Genomic DNA, 22,327 nt, shown 5'->3' with positions numbered 1-22,327 from the left:
TTAGTGCCCCGGCCAATGAAGGCAAGCATGCCGTATGCCTTTCTGACTACCTTATCCACCTGTGTTGTCCCTTTCAATGACCTGTGGACCTGTTCACCTTGATCTCTCTGACTTTCAATACTCTCGAGTGTTCTACCATTCACTGTATATTCCCTACCTCCATTAGACCTTCCAAAATGCATTACGTCACATTTGTCCGGATTAAACGCCATCTGCCATCTCTCCACCCACGTCTCCAAACGATCTAAATCCTGCGGCATCCGCTGACTGTCCTCATCTCTATCCGCAATTCCACCAACCTGTGTGTCGTCTGCAAACTTACTTAGCAGACCAGTTACATTTTCCTCCAAATCATTTATGTTTTCTACGAACAGCAAAGGTCCCAGCACTGATCCCTGCGGAACACCACTAGTCACAGCCCTCCAATTAGGAAATCACCCTTCCATTGCTGCACTCTGCCTTCTATGACCTAACCAGTTCTCGATCTAACTTGCCAGCTCACCCCTGATCCCGTGTGACTTCAATTTTTGTGCCGGTCTACCATGAGGGACCTTGTCAAAGGCCTTACTGAAGTCCATATAGATAACATCCACTGCCCTACCTGCATCAATCATCTTTGTGACCTCTCCGAAAAACTGAGTTTACCTTGACAATCCAACCAACCAAACTACTCACAACAAGAGAAGAGGAATTTTACCCGGAGTCCTGGGATCAATGTTAATTCCTCAACCAGAGTCACTGAGCAGATCATCCAGCCATGAATTGGGTTTCTATCTGTACGGTCTTCTTGTGCGAATCGAAGCAGGAATCTCATGTCCTGAGGCCACCGCTTCCCCATTGTATCTGAGTTATTTGACCTTCCTGAGGTTGAACATTTTGCTGCAGAAATGTAACCTCGTGGACGAAAAGTTAATGTCAGCAGTGGGATTCGAACACACGCCTCCAGAGGAAACTGCTACCTGAATGCAGTGTCTACGATCGCTCGGCCATCCTGAGGCGCTCTGGCAGAAGCCCTGCTCCGTGCACAAATCGATTTGAGATCTTTCTTAATCATCATTTCATTCTAAACTCGATGTGATTTTCCTATTTTTGAACCACAGCCAGAGTCTTGCATCCGACTGGCATCCTTCTCCAAGCCGCTGGGGGTTATGGAGCTTCTCAACGCTGCATTGACCTGTTTGCTCCAATCAACAAAGACCAAACTTCCGCCGACCTGTTCCTCATTATTGAGAGTCGTAGATCTGAGCGGCGTGAAGGATGCAATTCGACTGTTGCATTCTTGCGACTGGAATCTTTCTCCACAGCTGCTTCTCTTGCTGCTTTCACAGACAAGTAGCCAAAGAACCCCTGCAGTGTCCAAACAGGAGGACGTTCATCCAGTAAAGGCGGCAGAAGAGGACTCTGGGAGAAGTCAACTGAGTAACCGCGACAATCCAACCAGACAGATTATTTACAAGATAAGAGGAATTATACCCGGAGTCCTGGGATTAATATTACTGCTTCAACCAGAGTCACTGAGCAGATTATCCATTCATTAAGTGGGCTTTTTCCTGTGGGAATTTAAGCACGAATCGCACGATACGAGGCCACCTCTCCCATTGCATGGGAGATATTGGATCATCCTGGGGTTGAATATTTTTCTTGAGAAATGTAACCTCGTGGAGGTAATGTTAATGTCAGATGTTGAATTCAAACCTACGCCTCCAGAGGAAACTGCGACCTTAACGCAGCGCCATCAACCGCTCTGCTATCCTGACGCTTTGTGGCAAAGGGTATGCTCCGTGCATCAATAGATTTAAGTTCGATCTTCACCGTTATTTCATTTCGAACGAGATGTGCTTTTCCTATTTTTGAACGCCAGCCAGAGTCACGTATCTGGGTGCCATTCTTCTCCAAGCCTCTGGCGGTTAAGAAGCTTCTCATTGATGCATTGATCAGTTTGATCCAATCAAAAAACCCGAACTGCCGCCGACCTGTTCCTCACACGAAGCTATTGAGAGTCTAAGATCTGAGCGGCGTGAAGCATGCAATTATAGAGTTGCATTCTCGCGACTGGAATCTCTCTCCACAGCTGCTTCTGCTCCTGCATTCACAGACAAGTAGCCAAAAAACACCTTCAGTGTCCAAACAGGAGGAGTTTCATGCAGTAAAAGCGGCAGGAGAGGATTATGTGAGAGGTTAAATGAGTCACCTCGACAATCCAACCAGCAAGACTATTTACAACAAGTGAAGAGGAATTTTGCCCGGAGTCCTGGGATCCATATTAATTCCTCAACCAGAGTCACTGAGCAGATTATCCGGTCACTAGCTGGGATTTTGCCAGTGGGGTATTGCTGTGCCAATTTAAGCAGGAATCTCACGTCCTGAGGCCAACGGTTCCCCATTGAATTGGAGGTATTGGATGTTTGGTAGTTGAACATTTTGCTGGAGAAATGTAACCTCGTGGAAGAAAAGTTAATGTCAGAAGTGGGAGTCGAACACAGGCCTCAGAGAAGACTGCGATCTTAATGCTGCGACTGGGACCTTAAAGCAGCGCCTTCGAACGTTCGGCCACCCTGCCGCGCTGTGGCAACAGATATGCTCCGTGCACAAATCGATTTAAATTCTATCTTCTTCGTAATTTCCTTTCAAACAAGATGTGCTTTTCCTATTTTTGAACCCCAGCCAGAGACCTGCATCTGAGTGCGATCTTTCTCCAAGCCGCTGGGGGGTTAAGGAGCTTTTCATTGCTGCATTGATCAGTTTGCTCCAATCAACAAAGACCGAGCTGCCGCCTACCTGTTCCTCACGCGAAGGTATTGAGAGTCTAAGATCTGAGCGGCGTGAAAGCTCCAATTAGACAGTTGCATCCTGGCGACTGGAATCTCTCTCCACAGCTGCTTCTGGTGCCGCTTTCACAGACAAGTCGCCAAAGAACCCCTTCTGTGTCCACACAGGAGGAAGTTCATCTCATGTCCTGAGGCCACCACTTCCCAATTGAACCGGAGGTATTGGATCTTCCTGGGGTTGAACATTTTGTTTGAGGAACATAACTTCGTGGAAGAAATGTTAATGTCAGAAGGGAATTCGAACGCACGCTTCCAGAGGAGACTGCAAACTTAACGCAGCGCCTTCGACCGCTCGGCCATCCTAACGCTTTGTGACAAAACATATGCTCCGTGCACAAATCGATTTAAATTCTATATTCATCGTAATTTCTTTTCACACTTCATGTGCTTTTCCTATTTTTGAACTCCAGCCAGAGTCCTCTATCTGAGTGCCGTCCTTCTCCAAGCCGCTGGTGTTTAACGAGCTTCTCATTGCTGCATTGATCAGTTTGCTGCAATCAACAAAGACCGAACTCCCGCCGACCTGTTCCTCACACGAAGGTATTGAGAGTCTAAGGTAAAGGTAAAAAATGGGGAACCACAGATAAAATGCTGTAAAAAAGGATGGGTGAGTAAATTTGCAGATGACACTAAAGTCGGTGGAGTTGTGGATAGTGCGGAAGGATGTTACAAGTTACAGAGGGACCATAAGACCATAAGACATAGGAGCGGAAGTAAGGCCATTCGGCCCATCGAGCCCACTCCACCATTCAATCATGGCTGATTCCAACTCCATTTACCCGCTCTCTCTCCATAGCCCTTAATGTCCTTCCTGAGGTGTGGGGCCCAACATTTCTCACAGTATTCTAAATGGGGCCTAACTAACGCTTTATAAAGCTTCAGAAGTACATCCCTGCTTTTATATTCCAAGCCTCTTGAGATAAATGACAACATTGCATTTGCTTTCTTAATTACGGACTCAACCTGCAAGTTTACCTTGAGAGAATCCTGGACTAGGACTCCCTAGTCCCTTTGCTCTTCAGCATTATGAATTTTGTCACCGTTTAGAAAATAGTCCATGCCTCTATTCTTTTTTCCAAAGTGCAAGACCTCGCACTTGCCCACGTTGAATTTCATCAGCCATTTCTTGGACCACTTTACTAAACTGTCTAAAACTTTCTGCAGCCTCCCCACCTCCTCCATACTACCTGCCCCTCCACCTATCTTTGTATCATCGGCAAACTTAGCCAGAATTTCCCCAGTCCCGTCATCTAGATCGTTAATATATAAAGAGAACAGCTGCGGCCCCAACACTGAACCCTGCGGGACACCACTCGTCATCGGTTGCCATTCCGAAAAAGAACATTTTATCCCAACTCTCTGCCTTCTGCCTGACAGCCAATCGTCAATCCATGTTAGTACCTTGCCTCGAATACCATGGGCCCTTATTTTACTCAGCAGTCTCCCGTGAGGCACCTTATCAAAGGCCTTTTGGAAGTCAAGATAGATAGCATCCATTGGCTCTCCTTGGTCTAACCTATGTGTTATCTCTTCAAAGAACTCTAACAGGTTTGTCAGGCACGACCTCCCCTTACTAAATCCATGCTGACTTGTCCTGATCCGACCCCGTACTGACAAGAATTTAGAAATCTCATCCTTAACAATGGATTCTAGAATCTTGCCAACAACCGAGGATAGACTAATTGGCCTATAATTTTCCATCTTTTTCCTTGTTCCCTTCTTGAACAGGGGGGTTACAACAGCGATTTTCCAATCCTCTGGGACTTTCCCTGACTCCAGTGACTTTTGAAAGATCATAACTAACGCTTCCACTATTGCTTCAGATATCTCCTTTAGAACTCTAGGATGTATCCCATCTGGGCCCGGAGATTTATCAATTTTTAGACCTCTTTGTTTCTCTAGCACTTTCTCCTTTGTGATGGATACCATATTCAACTCTGCCCCCTGACTCTCCTGAATTGTTGGGATATTACTCATGTCTTCTACTTAGGCCACACTTGGAGTATAGTGTTCAATTCTGGTCGCCACACTACCAGAAGGATGTGGAGGCTTTAGAGAGGGTGCAGAAGAGATTTACCAGAATGTTGCCTGGTATGGAGGGCATAAGCTATGAGGAGCGATTGAATAAACTCGGTTTGTTCTCACTGGAACGAAGGAGATTGAGGGGCGACCTGATAGAGGTATACAAAATTATGAGGGGCATAGACAGAGTGGATAGTCAGAGGCTTTTCCCCAGGGTAGAGGGGTCAATTACTAGGGGGCATAGGTTTAAGGTGAGAGGGGCAAGGTTTAGAGTAGATGTACGAGGCAAGTTTTTTACGCAGAGGGTAGTGGGTGCCTGGAACTCGCTACCGGAGGAGGTAGTGGAAGCAGGGACGATAGGGACATTTAAGGGGCATCTTGACAAATATATGAATAGGATGGGAATAGAAGGATACGGACCCAGGAAGTGTAGAAGATTGTAGTTTAGTCGGGCAGTATGGTCGGCACGGGCTTGGAGGGCCGAAGGGCCTGTTCCTGTGCTGTACATTTCTTTGTTCTTTGTTCTTTGTACTGTGAAGACTGACGCAAAGTACTTATTTAGTTCCTCAGCTGTTTCCTTCTCTCCCATCACTAGATTACCAGGGACATTTTGGAGCGGCCCAATGTCTACTTTTACCTCCCGTTTGTTTTTAATGTATTTAAAGAAACTTTTATTATCAATCCTAATGTTACTTTCTGGCCTACCTTCATAATTGATCCTCTCTTTCTTTATTTCTCTCTTTGTTATCCTGTTTGTTTTTGTAGCCTTCCCAATCTTCTGACTTCCCACTACTCTTTGCCAGATTATAGGCTTTCTCTGTTGTTTTGATGCATTCCCTAACTTCCTTTGTCAGCCATGGCTGCCTAATCTCCCCGCTGATAACCTTTCTTTTCTTTGGGACGGACATCTGTACTGTGCCCTCAATTACTCCCAGAAACTCCTGCCATTGCTGTTCTACTGTCTTTCCCACGAGGCTCTGCTCCCAGTCGATTTTCGTCAGTTCCTCCCTCATGCCCCTGTAGTTACCTTTATTTAACTGTAACACCTTTACATCTGATTCTATCTTCTTTCTTTCAAATTGGAGATTGAATTCTACCATGTTATGATCACTGCCTCCTAAGTGTTCCCTTACTTTAAGATCTTTAATCAATTCTGGCTCATTACATATAACTAAGTCCAGAATGGTCTGTCCCCTCGTGGGCTCCATCACAAGCTGTTCCAAAAAGACCCCTCCTGTAAACATTCAATGAATTCCCTTTCCTTGGGTCCACTGGCAGCATTATCTACCCTGTCCACCTGCATATTAAAGTCCCCCATGATCACTGTGACCTTGCCTTTCTGACACGCACTTTCTATTTCGTGGTGCATTTTGTGACCCTGGTCCTGACCACTGTTAGGAGGCCAGTACATAACACCCATTATGGGTTTTTTTGCCTTTGTGGTTCCTCAACTCTACCCACGCAGACTCCACATCATCTGACCCTATGTCGTTTAGTGCTATCGATTTAATTTCATTCCTAATTAACAAGTCAGCCCCGCCCCCTCTGCCCACCTCTCTGTCTCTTCGATAGGTTGTGAATCCCTGGAGGTTTAAATGCCAGTCCTGAACCCCCTGCAACCACGTCTCTGTGATGCCTACCACATCATACCTGCCAGTCACAATCTGGGCCACAAGCTCATCTACCTTGTTCCGTACACTGCGCGCATTTAAATATAGCACCTTTAATTCTCTATTGACCGTCCCTTTTTGTTTTCTTAGTGTGGTGGACCTTGGTTTACTGAGGCTTTCCATACACTGTGTCATATTTTGTGGGACGGGGACTATCGTAACCTCTCCTGAGTTCTGTCTTTTCGTGCGTTTTTGTATTCCTAAGCAGCTACGCTTCCCACTGATTACTTCACCTCATGGTTCCCTGACTCCTCTCGCCCCCCCCCCCCCCCCATTCTCTAGTTTAAAGTCCGACTGACCAGCCTATTTACTTTTTTCGCCAGAACACTGGTCCCAGCTCGGTTCAGGTGGAGACCATCCCAACGGTATAGGTCCCCCTGTCCTAAAACTGATGCCAGTGTCCCATGAAAAGGAACCCCTCTTTCCCACACCACTCTTTCAGTCACGTATTATCTTCCCTTATTCTTGCCTCACTATGCCAATTTGCACGTGGCTCGGTCTGTAATCCGGAGATTATGACCCTTGAGAACCTGTTTTTTAATTTGAATCCTAGCTCTTTTTAATCTCTAAACAGGTCCTCTTTTCTAGACTTTCCTATGTTGTTGGTATCGACATGGACCACAACAACTGGGTCCGCCCCCTCCCTCACCCGTATCCTTTCAAGCCGGTCAGAGATGCCCCGCACCCTAGCACCGGGCAGGCAACTTATAATGTGGGACCCTTTATCCTGCTCACAAAGGATACTATCTATCCCCCTGATAATAGAATCCCCTACAACTACAACTTGCCTATTTACTCCCTCCCCTTGAATAGCCTGCTGAACCATGGTGCCTTGGTCAGCTGACTCATCCTTCCTGCAGCCCTGTTCGCCATTCACACAGGGAGCAAGTGCCTCATACCTGTTGGACAGGGTCAAGTGCTGAGGCTCCTGAGTTCCTGACTGCTGCTTCCCGTTACCTGCCTGACTTGCAGTCGCACCCTGCTGTCCCTGGCCACCGGCAGGATTTAAACTACTCCTGTCATGAACTGGGCTTCTGCCTTTCGGGTCATGCTGTACGAATTCAAGCAGGAATCCCATGTCCTGAGCTCACCGCTTGCCCATTGAATGTGAGGTATTGGATCTTCCTGGGGTTGAACATTGCGTGGAGGAAAAGTTAATGTCTGAAGTGGGATTCGAACCCACGCCTACAGAAAAGACTGAGACCTCAGCGCAGCGCCTGCGACCGCTCGGCCACCCTGCCACGTTGCGACAGAATGTATGCTCCGTGCACAAATCTATTTAAATTCTATCTTCATTGTCTTTACATTCCAAGCTTGATGTGATTTTAATATTTTTGAACCACAGCAGAGTCTTGTGTCTGAGTGCCATCCTTCTCCAAGCCGGTGGTGTTTAAGAAAATTCTCATTGCTGCATTGAACAGTTTTCTCTAATCAAGAAAGTCCGAACTGCCGCCTTACTTTTCCTCACACAAAGGTATAGAGAGTCTATGATCCGAGCGGCGTGAAGGATCCAACTAGACAGTTGTATACTGGCGACTGGAATCTCTCTCCACAGCTGCTTCTGGTGCTGCTTACACAGACAAGTAGCCGAATAACCCCTCCAGTGTCCAAACAGCAGGAAGTTGATCCAGTCAAGGCGGCAGATGAGGCTTCTGGGAGAGGTCAACTGAGTCACTTCGACCACCCAACAAGACAAGCTATTTACAACAAGAGAAGAGGAATTTTACCCGGAGTCCTGGGATCAATATTAATTTGTGAACCAGACTCGCTGTGCATATCATCCAGTCATGAACTGGACTTCTGCCTGTGGGGTCATGCTGTGCCAATTTAAGCAGGAATCCCATGTCCTGAGCTCACCGCTTGCCCATTGAATGTGAGGTATTGGATCTTCCTGGGGTTGAACATTTCGTGGAGGAAAAGTTAATGTCAGAAGGGGGATTCGAGCCCACGCCTCCAGAGGAGCCTGCGACCTTAACGCTGCGCCTGCGACGCTCGGCCAGGCAAAACATATGCTCTATGCACAAATCGATTTAAATTCTACCCTCACCGACATTTCATTTCAAACTTGATGCTCTTTTCCTATTTTTAAACCCTAGACAGAATCCTGTATCGGAGAGCCATGCTTCTCCAAGCCCCTGGTCGTTAATGACCTCCTCATTGATAGGTTTTATCCAATCAACAAAATCCGAACTGCCGCCTACCTGTTCCTCACACGAAGTATTGAGAGTGTAAGATATGAGTGGAGTGAAGGATCCAATTGGAGAGTTGCATTCTGGCGACTCGAATCACTCTCCATTGCTGCTGCTTTCACAGACAAGTAGCCGAAGAACCCTTAAGTGTCCAAACAGCAGGAAGTTCATCCAGTAAAGGCGGCAGAATAGGTTTCTAGGAGAGGTAAACTGAGACACCTCGACATTCGAACCAGCCAGACTATTTACAACAAGAGAAGAGAAATGTTACCCGGCGTCCTGCGATCAATATTATTTCCTCAACCAGGCTCACAGAGCAGATCATCCAGTCATGGACTGGGCTTCTGTCTGTTGGGCCTTGCTTTGCGAATGTGAGCAGGAATCTCATGTCTTTACGCCACCGCTTCCCAATTGAATCGGAGGTATTGGATCTTCCTGGTGTTGAACGCTTAGCTGGAAACACGTAACCTCGTGGAGGAAAAGTTAATGTCAGAAGTGGGATTCGAACACACGCCTCCAGAGAAGACTGCAACCTTAACGCAGCGCCTTCGACCGCTCCGCCATCCCGACGCGCTGCGATCAAAGATATGCTCCATGGGCAAATCGATTTTAATTCAATTTTCATCTTCATTTCATTTCAAACTAGATGAGGTTTTACTATTTTTGAACGCCAGCCAGACTCTTGTATCTGAGTGCCATCCTTCTCCAAGACGCTGTGTGTTAAGGAGCTCTCATTTCTGCATTGATCAGTTTGCTCCAATCTACAAAGTCCGTACCACCACTTGCTCATTGAATGTGAGGTATTGGATCTTCCTGGGGTTGAACATTTCGTGGAGGAAAATTTAATGTCAAAAGTGCGATTCGAACCCACGCCTCTAGAGAAGACTGCGACCTTAACGCAGCGCCATAGCCACTCGGCCATCCTGACGCGCTGGCGTCAAAACTACGTTCCGTGTACAAATCGACTTAAATTCTATCTTCATCGTCATTTCATTTCAAACAAGATATGCTTTCGCTACTTTTGAACCCCACCCAATGTCCTGTATCTGAGTGCCATCCTTGTCCAAACTGCTGGGGGTTAAGGAGCTTCTCGTTGCCGCATTCATCAGTTTGCTCCAATCAACAAGGACCAAAGTCCCGCTCAACCTGTTCCTCGCACGACGGTATTGAATGTCTAAGATCTGAGAGACGTGAAGTATCCAATTGGAGAGTTGCATTCTGGCGACTGCAATCTCTCTCCACAGCTGCTCCCTGTGCTGGTTTCAGAGACATGGAGCCGAACAACCCCTCCAGTGTCCAAACAGGTGAACGGTCATCCAGTCGAGGCGCCAGGAGAGTGTTCTGGGAGAAGTCAACTTAGTCACATCGACTTCAGTGTGGGTAGCTGAAGAACAGGTGTCCAAGACCGGATCAGACTGAAAGCAAAACTTTGGTACCAATAAAGAAAATCGCAGATGTGCTGCTGACCAATAGCAACTTGTTTCCGTTTGGTGTGAGTGAGAACACGAATAGCAGAGGATGGTTTCAATCCATCGACTTCTGGGTTATGGGCCCAGCACGCTTCCGCTGCGCCACTCTGCTCGTGGTTGACTCTCTTCGGGGCCGGACTTGAGGCAAGATTTGAAGAAATCAGTAACAGCGTGATTAATGTTCCCAGAGAGTGAAACTTCCGTCACGAACTTCATTCTATGAAGGTGATTCCAGTCACTCCCCACTTTCCCATCAGAATAACGTCACAGAATCAATCACATCACCTTCACAGAACAACCATTCAGCACGAAAATAAATTATCTGAACTATGCTGACCAGTATTAGTGTGTTCAAAAGTGTGTTCCTGTTGAAAGAAAAAATAAGGAAGTGAATAGTTGTGTGGCTACCGCAAGGCAGTAATGTTGTAGCTCCTGGTTTAAGGAGCAGAGTGCGCAGTGGAAGCGTGCTGGGCCATTAGCCAGAGGTAGAGGAATCGAGGCTATTCTCTGCTATTTACATTCTCCCTCACACCAAAAGTTAACATAACGCAGATTCATGTTTGCTTTGCAGCAAATACCTATCAGAAACTTTTTGCAGTCTCATCCTGACATTAGTCCCAGGAATGAAGGAGGCAGCATGGCACATTACAACATTGTAAAGCTCACACATAGGGAACCACAGAGAAAATTCTTTAAAGTCTCAGACGGTCTGACAGCATCTGAAGGGAGAGAAAAGAGCAAACGTTTCGAGTCCAGGTGACCCTTTGTCAAAGCTGGACGGAAACGTTATCGAGCAGTACCCCACAGAGGGGCAATATAGATATAGAACGATATCCAGTAATAACTCACAGGGGGCCAACAAGGAAATAAAGATTTATCGAGCAATGAATCACAATAGAAACAGATTTCCCATTTTCCCTCTCGGACGGATGTGAACAATCCAACCAGCCAGACTACTTACAAGAAATGAAGACGAATTTGTCCCGGAGTCCTGGGATCAATATTCATTCCTCAACCAGTTTACTGAAGCAGGTTATAGAGTCATTAACTGCGCTTTTGCCTGTGGAGTCTTGCTGTGCGTATTTAAGCGGAATCTGATGCCCTGAGACCAATGTTTTTCCACTGAAAGGGAGCTATTGGATCTTCCTGGAAAAATTTAACCTCGTGGAGGAAAAGTCAAAATCAGGGGTGTGAGTGGAACCCACGCCTCCAGAAGAGACTGCGACCTGAACGTAGCTCCTTAGCCGCTCGGCCATCCTGATGCGCTCGCGTCAAATTTAAGATCCGTGCACAAATCGACTTAAATTCTATCTTCATCGTCATTTCCTTTCAAACAAGATATGCTTTTCCTAATTTTGAACCCCAGGCAGTCCTGTATCTGAGTGCCATCATTGTCCAAACTGCTGGGGGTTAAGGAGCTTCTCATTGCTGCATTCATCAGTTTGCTCCAATCAACAAGGACCAAATTCCCGCTCAACCTGTTCCTCGCACGACGGTATTGAATGTCTAAGATCTGAGAGACGTGAAGTATCCAATTGGAGAGTTGCATTCTGGCGACTGCAATCTCTCTCCACAGCTGCTCCCTGTGCTGGTTTCAGAGACATGGAGCCGAACAACCCCTCCAGTGTCCAAACAGGTGAACGGTCACCCAGTAGAGGCGCCAGAAGAGTGTTCTGGGAGAAGTCAACTTAGTCACATCGACTGCAGTGTGGGTAGCTGAAGAACAGGTGTCCAAGACCGGATCAGACTGAAAGCAAAACTTTGATACCAATAAAGAAAATCGCAGATGTGCTGCTGACCAATAGCAACTTGTTTCCGTTTGGTGTGAGTGAGAATATAAATAGCAGAGGATGGTTTCGATCCATCGACCTCTGGGTTATGGGCCCAGCACGCTTCCGCTGCGCCACTCTGCTCGTGGTTGACGCTCTTCGGCGTCGGTCTTGAGGCAAAGTTTGAAGAAATCAGTAACAACGTGAACAACGTTCCCAAAGAGGTGAAACTTTCTTCCCGAACTTCATTCTATGAAGGTGATTCCAGTCACTCCCACTTTCCCATCAGAACAACGTCACAGAAGAAATCACATCACCTACACAGAACAGCCACTGAGCACGAAGGTAAATTAACTGAAATATGCTGACCAGAATCAGTGTGCTAAAAAGTGTGTTCTTGTTGAAAGAATAAATGAGGAAGTGAATAGTTGTGTGGCTACCGCAGGGCAGTAATGTTGTGTCTCCTGGTTTAAGGAGCAGAGTGCCGCAGCGGACGCGTGCTGGGTTATTAGCCTGAGGTCGAGGATTCGAGGCTGTTCTCTGCTATTTACATTCTCCCTCACACCAAAAGTAAACATAACACACGTTCCTGTTTGCTTTGAAGCAAATACCTATCAGAATGTTTCTTGCAGTCTCATCCCGACATTAGTCCCATGAATGAAGAAGACATAAGAACATAAGAACTAGGAACAGAAGTAGGCCATCTGGCCCCTCGAGCCGGCTCCGCCATTTAATGAGATCATGGCTGATCTTTGTGGACTCAGCTCCACTCTCCGGCCCGTTCACCATATCCCCGAATCCCTTTATTCTTTAGAAAGGCATTAATCTTTTTCTTAAAAACGTTTAAAGAAGGAGCCTCAACTGCTTCACTGGGCAAGGAATTCCAGAGATTCACAACCCTTTGGGTGAAGAAGTTCCTCCTACACTCCGTCCTAAATCTACCTCCCCTTATTTTGAGGCTATGCCCCCTGATTCTGCTTTCCCCGACCAGTGGAAACAACCTGCCCGCATCTATCCTATCTATTCCCTTCATAATTTTATATGTCTCAATAAGATCCCCCCCCGCATCCTTCTAAACTCCAATGAGTACAGTCCCAGTCTGCTCAACCTCGCATCATAATCTAATCGCCTCAACTCTGGGATCAACCTAGTGAATCTCCTCTGCAGTCCCTCCAGTGCCAATATGTCCTTTCTCAGGTAAGGAGACCAAAACTGAACACAATACTCCAGATGCGGCCTCACCAACACCCTATACAATTGCAGCATAAACTCACTAGTCTTGAACTCCATCTCTCTAGCAATGAAAGACAAAACTCGATTAGCCTTCTTAATCACCTGTTGCACCTGCACACCAACTTTTTGCGACTCGTGCACCAGCACACCCAGGTCCCTCTGCACAGCAGCATGTTTTAACATCTTACCGTTTAAATAATAATCCATTCTGCTGTTATTCCTCCCAAAATGGATAGCCTCAGACTTGGCAACATTGAACTCCATCTGCCAGACCCTATCCCATTCACCTAACGTATCCAAATCCTTCTACAGACTTCCGGTATCCTCTGCACTTTTTGCTTTACCACTCATCTTAGTGTCGTCTGCAGATTTGACACATTGCACTTGGTCCCCAACTCCAAATAGTCTATGTAAATTGTGAATAACTGCGGGCCCAACGCTGATCCTTGAGGGACCCCACTAGTTACAGGTTGCCAACCAGAGAAACACCCCTTTGATCCCCACTCTCTGCTTTCTGTTAGTTAACCAATCCTCGACCCATGCTACCACTTTACCCTCAATGCCATGCATCTTTAGTTTATGCAGCAACCTTTTGTGCGGCACCTTGTCAAAAGCTTTCTGGAAATCCAGATATACCACATCCATTGGCTCCCCGTTATCTACTGCACTGGTAACGTCCTCAAAAAATTCTACCAAATTAGTCAGACACGAACTATCCTTTGCGAACCCATGCTGCGTCTGCCCAATGGGACAATTTCCCTCCAGGTGCCCCGCTATTTCATCCTTAATGATAGATTCCACCATTTTCCCTACAACCGAAGTTAAGCTTACCGGCCTATAATTACCCGCTTCCTGCCGACCTCCTTTTTTAACCAGTGGTGTCACGTTTGCTACTTTCCAATCCTCTGGGACCACCCCAGAGTCTAGTGAATTTTGGTAAATTAGCACTAGTGCGTTTACAATTTCCCTAGCCATCTCTTTTAACACTCTGGGATGCAGCCCATCAGGGCCAGGAGACTTGTCTACCTTTAGCCCCATTAGCTTGCCCAATACTGCCTCCTTAGTGATTACAATCATCTCAAAGGTCCTCACCAATCATATCTTTATTTCCATCAGTCACTGGCATGTTATTTGTGTCCTCCACTGTGAAGATTGACCCAAAAAACCTGTTCAGCTCCTCAGCCATTTCCCCGTCTCCTATTATTAAATCTCCCTTCTCGTCTTCCAAAGGACCAATATTTACCTTAGCCACTCTTTTTTGTCTTATATATTTGTAGAAGCTGTTACTATCTGCTTTTATGTTCTCAGCCAGTTTACTTTCATAGTCTACCTTACTCTTCTTTATGCCTTTTTTTTAGTAGTTTTCTGTTGTCCCCTAAAGACTTCCCAGTCCTCTAGTCGCCCACTAATTTTTGACACTTTGTATGTTTTTCCTTCAATTTGATACTCTCCCTCACCTCCTTAGATATCCACGGTCGATTTTTCCCCTTTCTACCATCTTTCTTTTTTGTCGGTATGAACCTTTTCGAAACACTGTGAAAGATCGCTCGGAAGGTTCTCCACTGTTCCTCAACTGCTTCACCATGAAGTCTTTGCTCCCAGTCTACCTTCGCTAGTTCTTCTCTCATCCCATTGTAATCGCATTTGTTTAAGCACAAAACACTAGTGTTTGATTTTACCTTGTCATCCTCCAACTGTATTTTAAATTCCACCATATTCTGGTCGCTCCTTCCAAGAGGATCCCGAACTATGAGATCATTAATCAATCCTGCCTCATTACACAGGACCAGATCTAGGACCGCTTGTTCCCTTGTAGGTTCTATTACATACTGTTCCAGGAAATTATCCCGGGCACATTCTATAAACTCCTCCTCAAGGCTGCCTTTACCAACCTGGTTAAACAAATCGATATGCAGATTAAAATCTCCCATGATAACCGCTGTACTATTTCTACATGCATCTGTTATTTCTTTGCTTATTGCCTTCCCTACCATCCTGTTACTATTTGGTGGCCTATAGACTACTCCTATCAGTGCCCTTTTCGCCTTACTATTCCTGATTTCCACCCAAATTGATTCAACCTTGTCCGCCATAGCACAAATATCATCTCTTACTATTGCCCGGACGCCATCCTTAAACAACAACGCTACACCACCGCCCTTACCGTCCATTCTATCCTTTCGTATAATCTGAATCCCTTGAATATTTAACTCCCAGTCGTCACCATCTTTTAACCATGTTTCAGGAATGGCCACGAAATCATAGTCATTCACGATGATTGGCGCCATCAACTCATTTACCTTATTTCGTATACTCCGAGCATTCAGGTAAAGTACACTTATGCTGTTTCTTACGTCTTTGTTATGAATCCTAACACCTTGATCAGTAACTTTTCGCAATTTATTTTTCCTCTTACCATTTCTCCCATTTTTCCTTGTCTTTGAACCCATATCTCTACATAATAACCTGTCACGTAACCTGCTGCCTTAATCTCCATTAACCATCATACTGTCCATAGCGTTACATTTCCCTTCCCCCCAACTTGCTAGTTGAAAGTCCTTGTGACCAACCTATTTATCCTATTCGCTAGAACACTGGTCCCAGAATGGTTCAGGTGAAGTCCGTCCCAACGGTACAGGTCCCTCCTGCCCTATTACTGATGCCAATGCCCCATGAAATGGAATCCCTCTTTACCGCACCACTCCTTTAGTGCGGGAAACTTCTCTAATTTTCTCAACCCTATGCCAATTGGCACGTGGCTCGGGTAGTAATCCAGAGATTAATACCCTGGAAGACCTGTTCTTTAATTTAGTCCCTAGTGTTTGATAATCCCCAAACAGGTGCTCTTTCCTAGTCTTACCTATGTTGTTAGTCCCCACGTGGACCACAACAACTGGATCCTCCCCCTCCCTCTCCAAAATCATTTGAAGCCGATCAGAGATGTCCCTCACCCTGGCATCGGGCAGGCAACATACCATGTGGGACTCTCGATCTGGCTTACAAAGGATGACATCAATCCCGCTAATTATAGAATCCCCTACAACTACCACTTGTCTTTTTGCTCGCCACTCTTGAATGGCTTCCTGTACCACGGTGCAGTGGTCAGTCAACGCATCCTCCCTACAGCCCTCTTCCTCATCCACACAGGGAGTAAGTACCTCCTGCCTGTTGGACAAGGTCAAGGGCAGAGGCTCCTCAACTCCTAAACTCAGGGTCCTCCTACATGCCTCCCTTGCAGTCACACCACTCTGTCCCTGACCACTGTCCGAATTAACAGTACTTATTCTACCGGGTGTGACTGCCTCCTGAAACAAAGCGTCCAGCATGAAACATTGCAACATTGTAAAGCTCACACAGAGGGAACCACGGAGAAAATGTTTTAAAGTCTCAGCAGGTCTGAAAGCATCTGCAGGGAGAGAAAAGAGCTAACGTTTCGAGTCCACGTGACAATTTGTCAAAGCTGCACGGGAAACGTTATCCAGTAGTACCCCATAGAGGGGCAATATTGATATATAACGATATCCAGTAATACCTCACAGTGGGGCAATAAGAAAATAAAGCTTATCGAGCAATAAATCACAATAGAAACCGAGTTCCCAACTTCCCCTCTCGGACGCATGTGAACAATCCAACCAGCCACACTATTTATAAGAAGAGAAGACGAATTTTACCCGGGGTCCTGAGATCAATATGAATTCCTCAACCAGAGTCACTGAAGCAGGTTATCGAGTCATTAACTGGGCTTTTGCCTGTGGGGTCTTGCTGTGCATATTTAAGCAGGAATCTCATGACCTCAGGCCAACGCTTTTCCAATGAAATTCCTGAGGTTGAAAATCTTGCTGGAGAAATTAAATCTCGTGGAGGAAAAGTCAATATCAGGAGTGGGATTCTAACCCACGTCTCCAAAAGCGACTGCGAGCTGAACGCAGCATTCTAGACCGCCTGGCCATCCTGATGCGTCGTCGTCAAAACTAAGCTCCGTGCACAAATCAACTTAAATTCAATCTTCATCGTCGTTTCATTTCAAACAAGACATACGTTTCCTCCTTTTGAACCCCAGCCAGAGTCCTGTATCTGAGTGCCATCCTTCCCCAAGCCGCTGGGGGTTAAGCAGCTTCTCATTGCTGCATTGATCAGTTGCTCCGATCAACAAGGACCGAATTCCAGCTCTATCCGTTCCTCACACGAAGGCACTGAGAGTCTATGATCGGAGCGACGTGAAGTATCCAACTGGAGAGTTGCATCCTGACGACTGGAATTTCTCTCCACAGCTGCTTCCGGTGCTGCTTGCACAGACAAGTCGCCGAGAGAAATCCTCCAGTGTCCAAACAGGTGAACGTTCATCCAGTAGAGGGAGAAGAGTGTTCTGGGAGAAGTCAACTTAGTCACCTCGCTGCACTGTGGGTCGCTGAAGACAAGGTATCAAGGAGCGGATCAGACTGAAAGCAAAACTTTGATACGAATAAAGAAAAAGGCAGATGTGTTGCTGACAAATAGCGACTTGTTTGCTTTTGGTGTGAATTAGAAAATAAATAGCAGAGAATGGTTTCGATCCATTGACCTCTGGGTTATGGGCCCAGCACGCTGCCGCTGCGCCACTCTGCTCGTGGTTGACTCTCTGCGGGGTCGGACTTGAGGTAAAGTTTGAAGAAATCAGTACCAACGTGATCAATGTTCCCAGAGCGGTGAATCTGTCGCGCCGAACGTCATTCTATGAAGGTGATTGCAGTCATTCCCCACTTTCCCATTAGAACAACGTCACAGAAGAAATCACGTCACCTTCACAGAACAACCATTCAGCACGAAACTGAATTATCTGAACCATGCTGACCAGAATCAGTGTGCTCAAACGTGTATTCTTGTTGAAAGAAAAAATGAGGAAGTGAATAGTTGTGTGGCTGCCGCAGGGCAGTAATGACGTACCTCCTGGTTTAAGGAGCAGAGTGCGGTAGGGAAACCGTGCTGGGCCATTACCCTGAGGACGAGGAATCGAGGCTGTTCTCTTCTATTTACATTCTCCCTCGCACCAAAAGTAAACATAACTCACGTTTCTGTTTGCTTTGCAGCAAATACCTGTCAGAAATTTCTTGCAGTCTCATCCCGACATTAGTCCCAAGAATGAAGGAGACAGCATGACACAGTGCAACATTGTAAAGCTCACACATAGGGAACCACGGAGAAAATGCTTTAAAGTCTCAGCAGGCCTGGCAGCATCTGGAGGGAGAGAAATGAGCTAACGTTTCTAGTCCACGTGACAATTTGTCAAAGCTGCACGGGAAACGTTATCCAGTAGTACTCCACAGAGGGGCAATATTGATATATAACGATATCCAGTAATACCTCACAGTGAGGCAATAAGGAAATAAGGTTTATCGAGCAACAAATCACAATAGAAACCGAGTTCCCAACTTCCCCTCTCGGACGCATGTGAACAATCCAACCAGCCACACTATTTATAAGTTGAGAAGACGAATTTTACACGGGGTCCTGGGATCAATATGAATTCCTCAACCAGAGTCACTGAAGCAGATTATCGAGTCATTAACTGGGCTTTTGCCTGTGGGGTCTTGCTGTGCGTATTTAAGCAGGAATCCCATGACCTCAGGCCAACGCTTGTCCAATGATCTTCCTGAGGTTGAAAATCTGTCTGGAGAAATTAAATCTCGTGCAGGAAAAGTGAATATCAGGAGAGAGATTCTAACCCACGTCTCCAAAAGAGACAGCGAGCTGAACGCAGCATCTTAGACCGCCTGGCCATCCTGATGCGTCGTCGTCAAAACTAAGCTCCGTGCACAAATCGACTTAAATTCAATCTTCATCGTCGTTTCATTTCAAACAAGACATGGGTTTCCTCCTTTTGAACCCCAGCCAGAGTCCTGTATCCGAGTGCTCCAAATATGGCCTTACCAAAGTTTTGTACAGCTGCATCATCACCACACGGCTCTTAAATACAACCCCTCTGTTAATGAACGCTAGCACACCATTGGCCTTCTCCAGAGCTCTATCCACTTGAGTGGCAACTTTCAAACATCTATGAACATAGCCGCCAATATCTCTCTGCTCCTCCAAATTGCCAAGAACCCTACCGTTAACCCATTATTCCGCATTCATATTTGTCCTTCCAAAATGGACAACCGCACACTTTTCAGGATTAAACTCCATCTGCCACTTCTCAGCCCAGCTCTGCATCCTATCTATGTCTCTTTGGAACCGACAATAGCCCTCCTCACTATCCACAGCTCCACCAATCTTCGTATCGTCTGCAAATTTACTGACCCACCCTTCAATTCCCTCATCCAAGTCATTATTGAAAATCACAAACAGCAGAGGACCCAGAACTGATCCCTGCGGTACGCCACTGGTAACTGGGATCCAGGCTGAATATTTGCTATCCATCACCACTCTCTGACTTCTATCGGTTAGCCAGTTCGTTATCTAACAGGCCAAATGTCCCACTATCCCATGCCTCCTTACTTTCTGCATAAGCCTACCATGGGGATCATTATCAAATGCCTTAGTAAAATCCATGTACACTACATCCACTTCTTTACCTTCATCCACATGCTTCATCACCTCCTCAAAGAATTCAATAAGACTTGTTAGGCAAGACCTACCTCTCACAAATCCATGCTGACTATGCCTAATCAAGCAGTGTCTTTCTAGATACTCAGAAATCCTATCGCTCAGTGCCCTTTCCATTACTTTGCCTACCACCGAAGTAAAACTAACTGGCCTGTAATTTCCAGGGTTATCCCTATTCCCTTTTTTGAACAGGAGAACGACATTCGCCACTCCCCAATCCCCTGGTACCACCCCTGCTGACAGTAAGGACGAAAAGATCATTGCCGACGGCTCTGCAATTTCATCTCTTGCTTCCCATAGAATTCTTGTATATATTCCGTCAGGCCCGGAGGACTTGTCTATCCTCAACTTTTACAAAATGCCCAACACATCTTCCTTCCTAACAAGTATTTCCTCGAGCTTACTGTTTCACACTATCCTCTCCAACAATGTGGCCCCTCTCATTTGTAAATACTGAAGAAAAGAACCCGTTCAAGACCTCTCCTATCTCTTCAGACACAATACACAATCTCCCGCTACTGTCCTTGATCGGACCTACCCTCGCTCTAGTCATTCTCATATTTCTCACATATGTGTAAAAGGCCATGGGATTTACCTGGATCCTACCCGCCAAAGATTTTCCTTGCCCTCTCTTAGCTCTCCGAATCCCTTTCTTCAGTTCCCTCCTGGTTATCTTGTATCCCTCCAGCGCCCTGACTGAAACTTGTTTCCTCAGCCTTACAGATGTCTCCTTCTTCGTCTTAACAAGACATTCAACCTCTCTTGTCAACCATGGTTCCCTCACTCGACCATCTCTTCCCTGCCTGACAGGGACATACATATCAAGGACACGTAGTACCTATTCCTTGAACAAGTTTCACATTTCACTTGTGTCCTTCCCTGCCAGCCTATGTTCCCAACTTATGCACTTCAATGCTTGCCTGACAACATCGTATTTACCCTTCCCCCAATTGTAAACCTTGCCCTGTTGCACGCACCTATCCCTCTCCATTACTAAAGTGAAAGTCACAGAATTGTGGTCACTATCTCCAAAATGCTCCCCCACTAACAAATCTATCGCTTGCCTTGGTTCATTACCAAGTACCAAATCCAATATGGCCTCCCCACTGGTCGGACAATCTACATACTGTGTTGGAAAAGCTTCCTGGACACACTGCACAAACTGTGGAGAAGATACTGCGTGATAGGATCTATTCACATTTGGAAGAAAATAGACTTATCAGTGATAGGCAGCATGGTTTTGTGCAGGGAAGGTCATAACTTAGAAACCTAATAGAATTCTTTGAGGAAGTGACAACGTTAATTGATGAGGGAAGGGCTGTAGATGTCATATACATGGACTTCAGTAAGGCGTTTGATAAAGTTTCCCATGGCAGGTTGCTGGAAAAAGTGAAGTCGTATGGGGTTCAGGCTGTACTAGCTAGATGGATAAAGAACTGGCTGGGCAACAGGAGACAGAGAGTAGTGGTGGAAGGGAGTGTCTCAAAACGGAGAAAGGTGACTAGTGGTGTTCCACAGGGATCCGTGCTCGGAGCACTGTTGTTTGTGATATACAGAAATGATCTGGACGAAGGAATAGGTGGTTTGATTAGCAAGTTTGCAGATGATATTAAGATTGGTGGAGTTGCAGAAACCGTGGAGGACTGTCAGAGAATACCGGGAAATATAAATAGATTGGAGAGTTGGGCAGAGAAATGGCAGGTGGAGTTCAATCCAGGCAAATGCGAGGTGATGCATTTTGGAAGATCTAATTCAAGAGCGGACTTTACGGTCAATGGAAGAGTCCTGGGGAAAATTGATGTACAGAGAGATCTGGGAGTTCAGGTCCATTGTACCCTGAAGGTGGCAACGCAGGTCGATAGAGTGGTCAAAAAAGCATACAGCATGCTTGCCTTCATCGGACGGGGTATTGAGTACTAGAGTCGGCAGGTCATGTTACAGTTGTCTAGAACTTTGGTCAGCCCACAGTTGGAATACTGCGTGCAGTTCTGGTCGCCACATTACCAGAAGGATGTGGATGATTTAGAGATGGTGCAGAGGAGGTTCACCAGGATGTTGCCTGGTATGGAGGGTGCTAGCTATGAAGGAAGGTTGAGTAGATTATGATTGTTTTCATTGGAAAGACGGAGGTTGAAGGGGGACCTGATTGAGGTCTACAAAATTATGAGAGGTATATACAGGGTGGATAGCAACAAGCTTTTTCCAAGAGTGGGGGTGTCAATTACAAGGGGTCACGATTTCAAGGTGAGAGGTGGAAAGTTTAAGGGAGGTGTGCGTGGAAAGTATTTTACGCAGAGGGTGGTGGGTGCCTGGAACGCTTTGCCAGCGGAGCTGGTAGAGGCGGGCACGATAGCGTCATTTAAGATGCATCTAGACAGATATATGAATGGGCGGGGAACAGAGGGAAGTAGATCCTTGGAAAACAGGCGACAGGTTTTGGTGAAGGATCTGGATCGGCGCAGGCTGGGAGGGCCGAAGGGCCTGTTCCTGTGCTGTAATTTTCTTTGCTCTTTGTTCTTTGTAAAGAGTTTCCACTCAATGTTTGGGAAGTTGAAGTCACCCATG

The 22,327-nt window shown here is 46.2% G+C and overlaps 3 non-coding genes across 3 annotated transcripts; all 3 read right to left on the bottom strand.

The window, feature by feature from the left end:
• Positions 1-9,555: 9,555 nt before the first annotated feature.
• trnal-aag (transfer RNA leucine (anticodon AAG)) lies at positions 9,556-9,637 on the bottom strand. Its single transcript has one exon. It is a non-coding gene; the product is annotated as a tRNA-Leu (tRNA).
• A 2,382-nt stretch (positions 9,638-12,019) lies between these two features.
• trnam-cau (transfer RNA methionine (anticodon CAU)) lies at positions 12,020-12,091 on the bottom strand. The gene has a single exon. It is a non-coding gene; the product is annotated as a tRNA-Met (tRNA).
• A 5,622-nt stretch (positions 12,092-17,713) lies between these two features.
• On the bottom strand, positions 17,714-17,785 carry trnam-cau (transfer RNA methionine (anticodon CAU)). The gene has a single exon. It is a non-coding gene; the product is annotated as a tRNA-Met (tRNA).
• Between the last annotated feature and the right edge of the window lie 4,542 nt (positions 17,786-22,327).

Source organism: Scyliorhinus torazame, chromosome 24 (assembly GCF_047496885.1).
Source record: "Scyliorhinus torazame isolate Kashiwa2021f chromosome 24, sScyTor2.1, whole genome shotgun sequence".
Lineage (NCBI taxonomy): Eukaryota > Metazoa > Chordata > Chondrichthyes > Carcharhiniformes > Scyliorhinidae > Scyliorhinus > Scyliorhinus torazame.
Note: the sequence above shows the minus strand (reverse complement) of the source record. Positions and strands in the feature narration are given on the sequence as shown.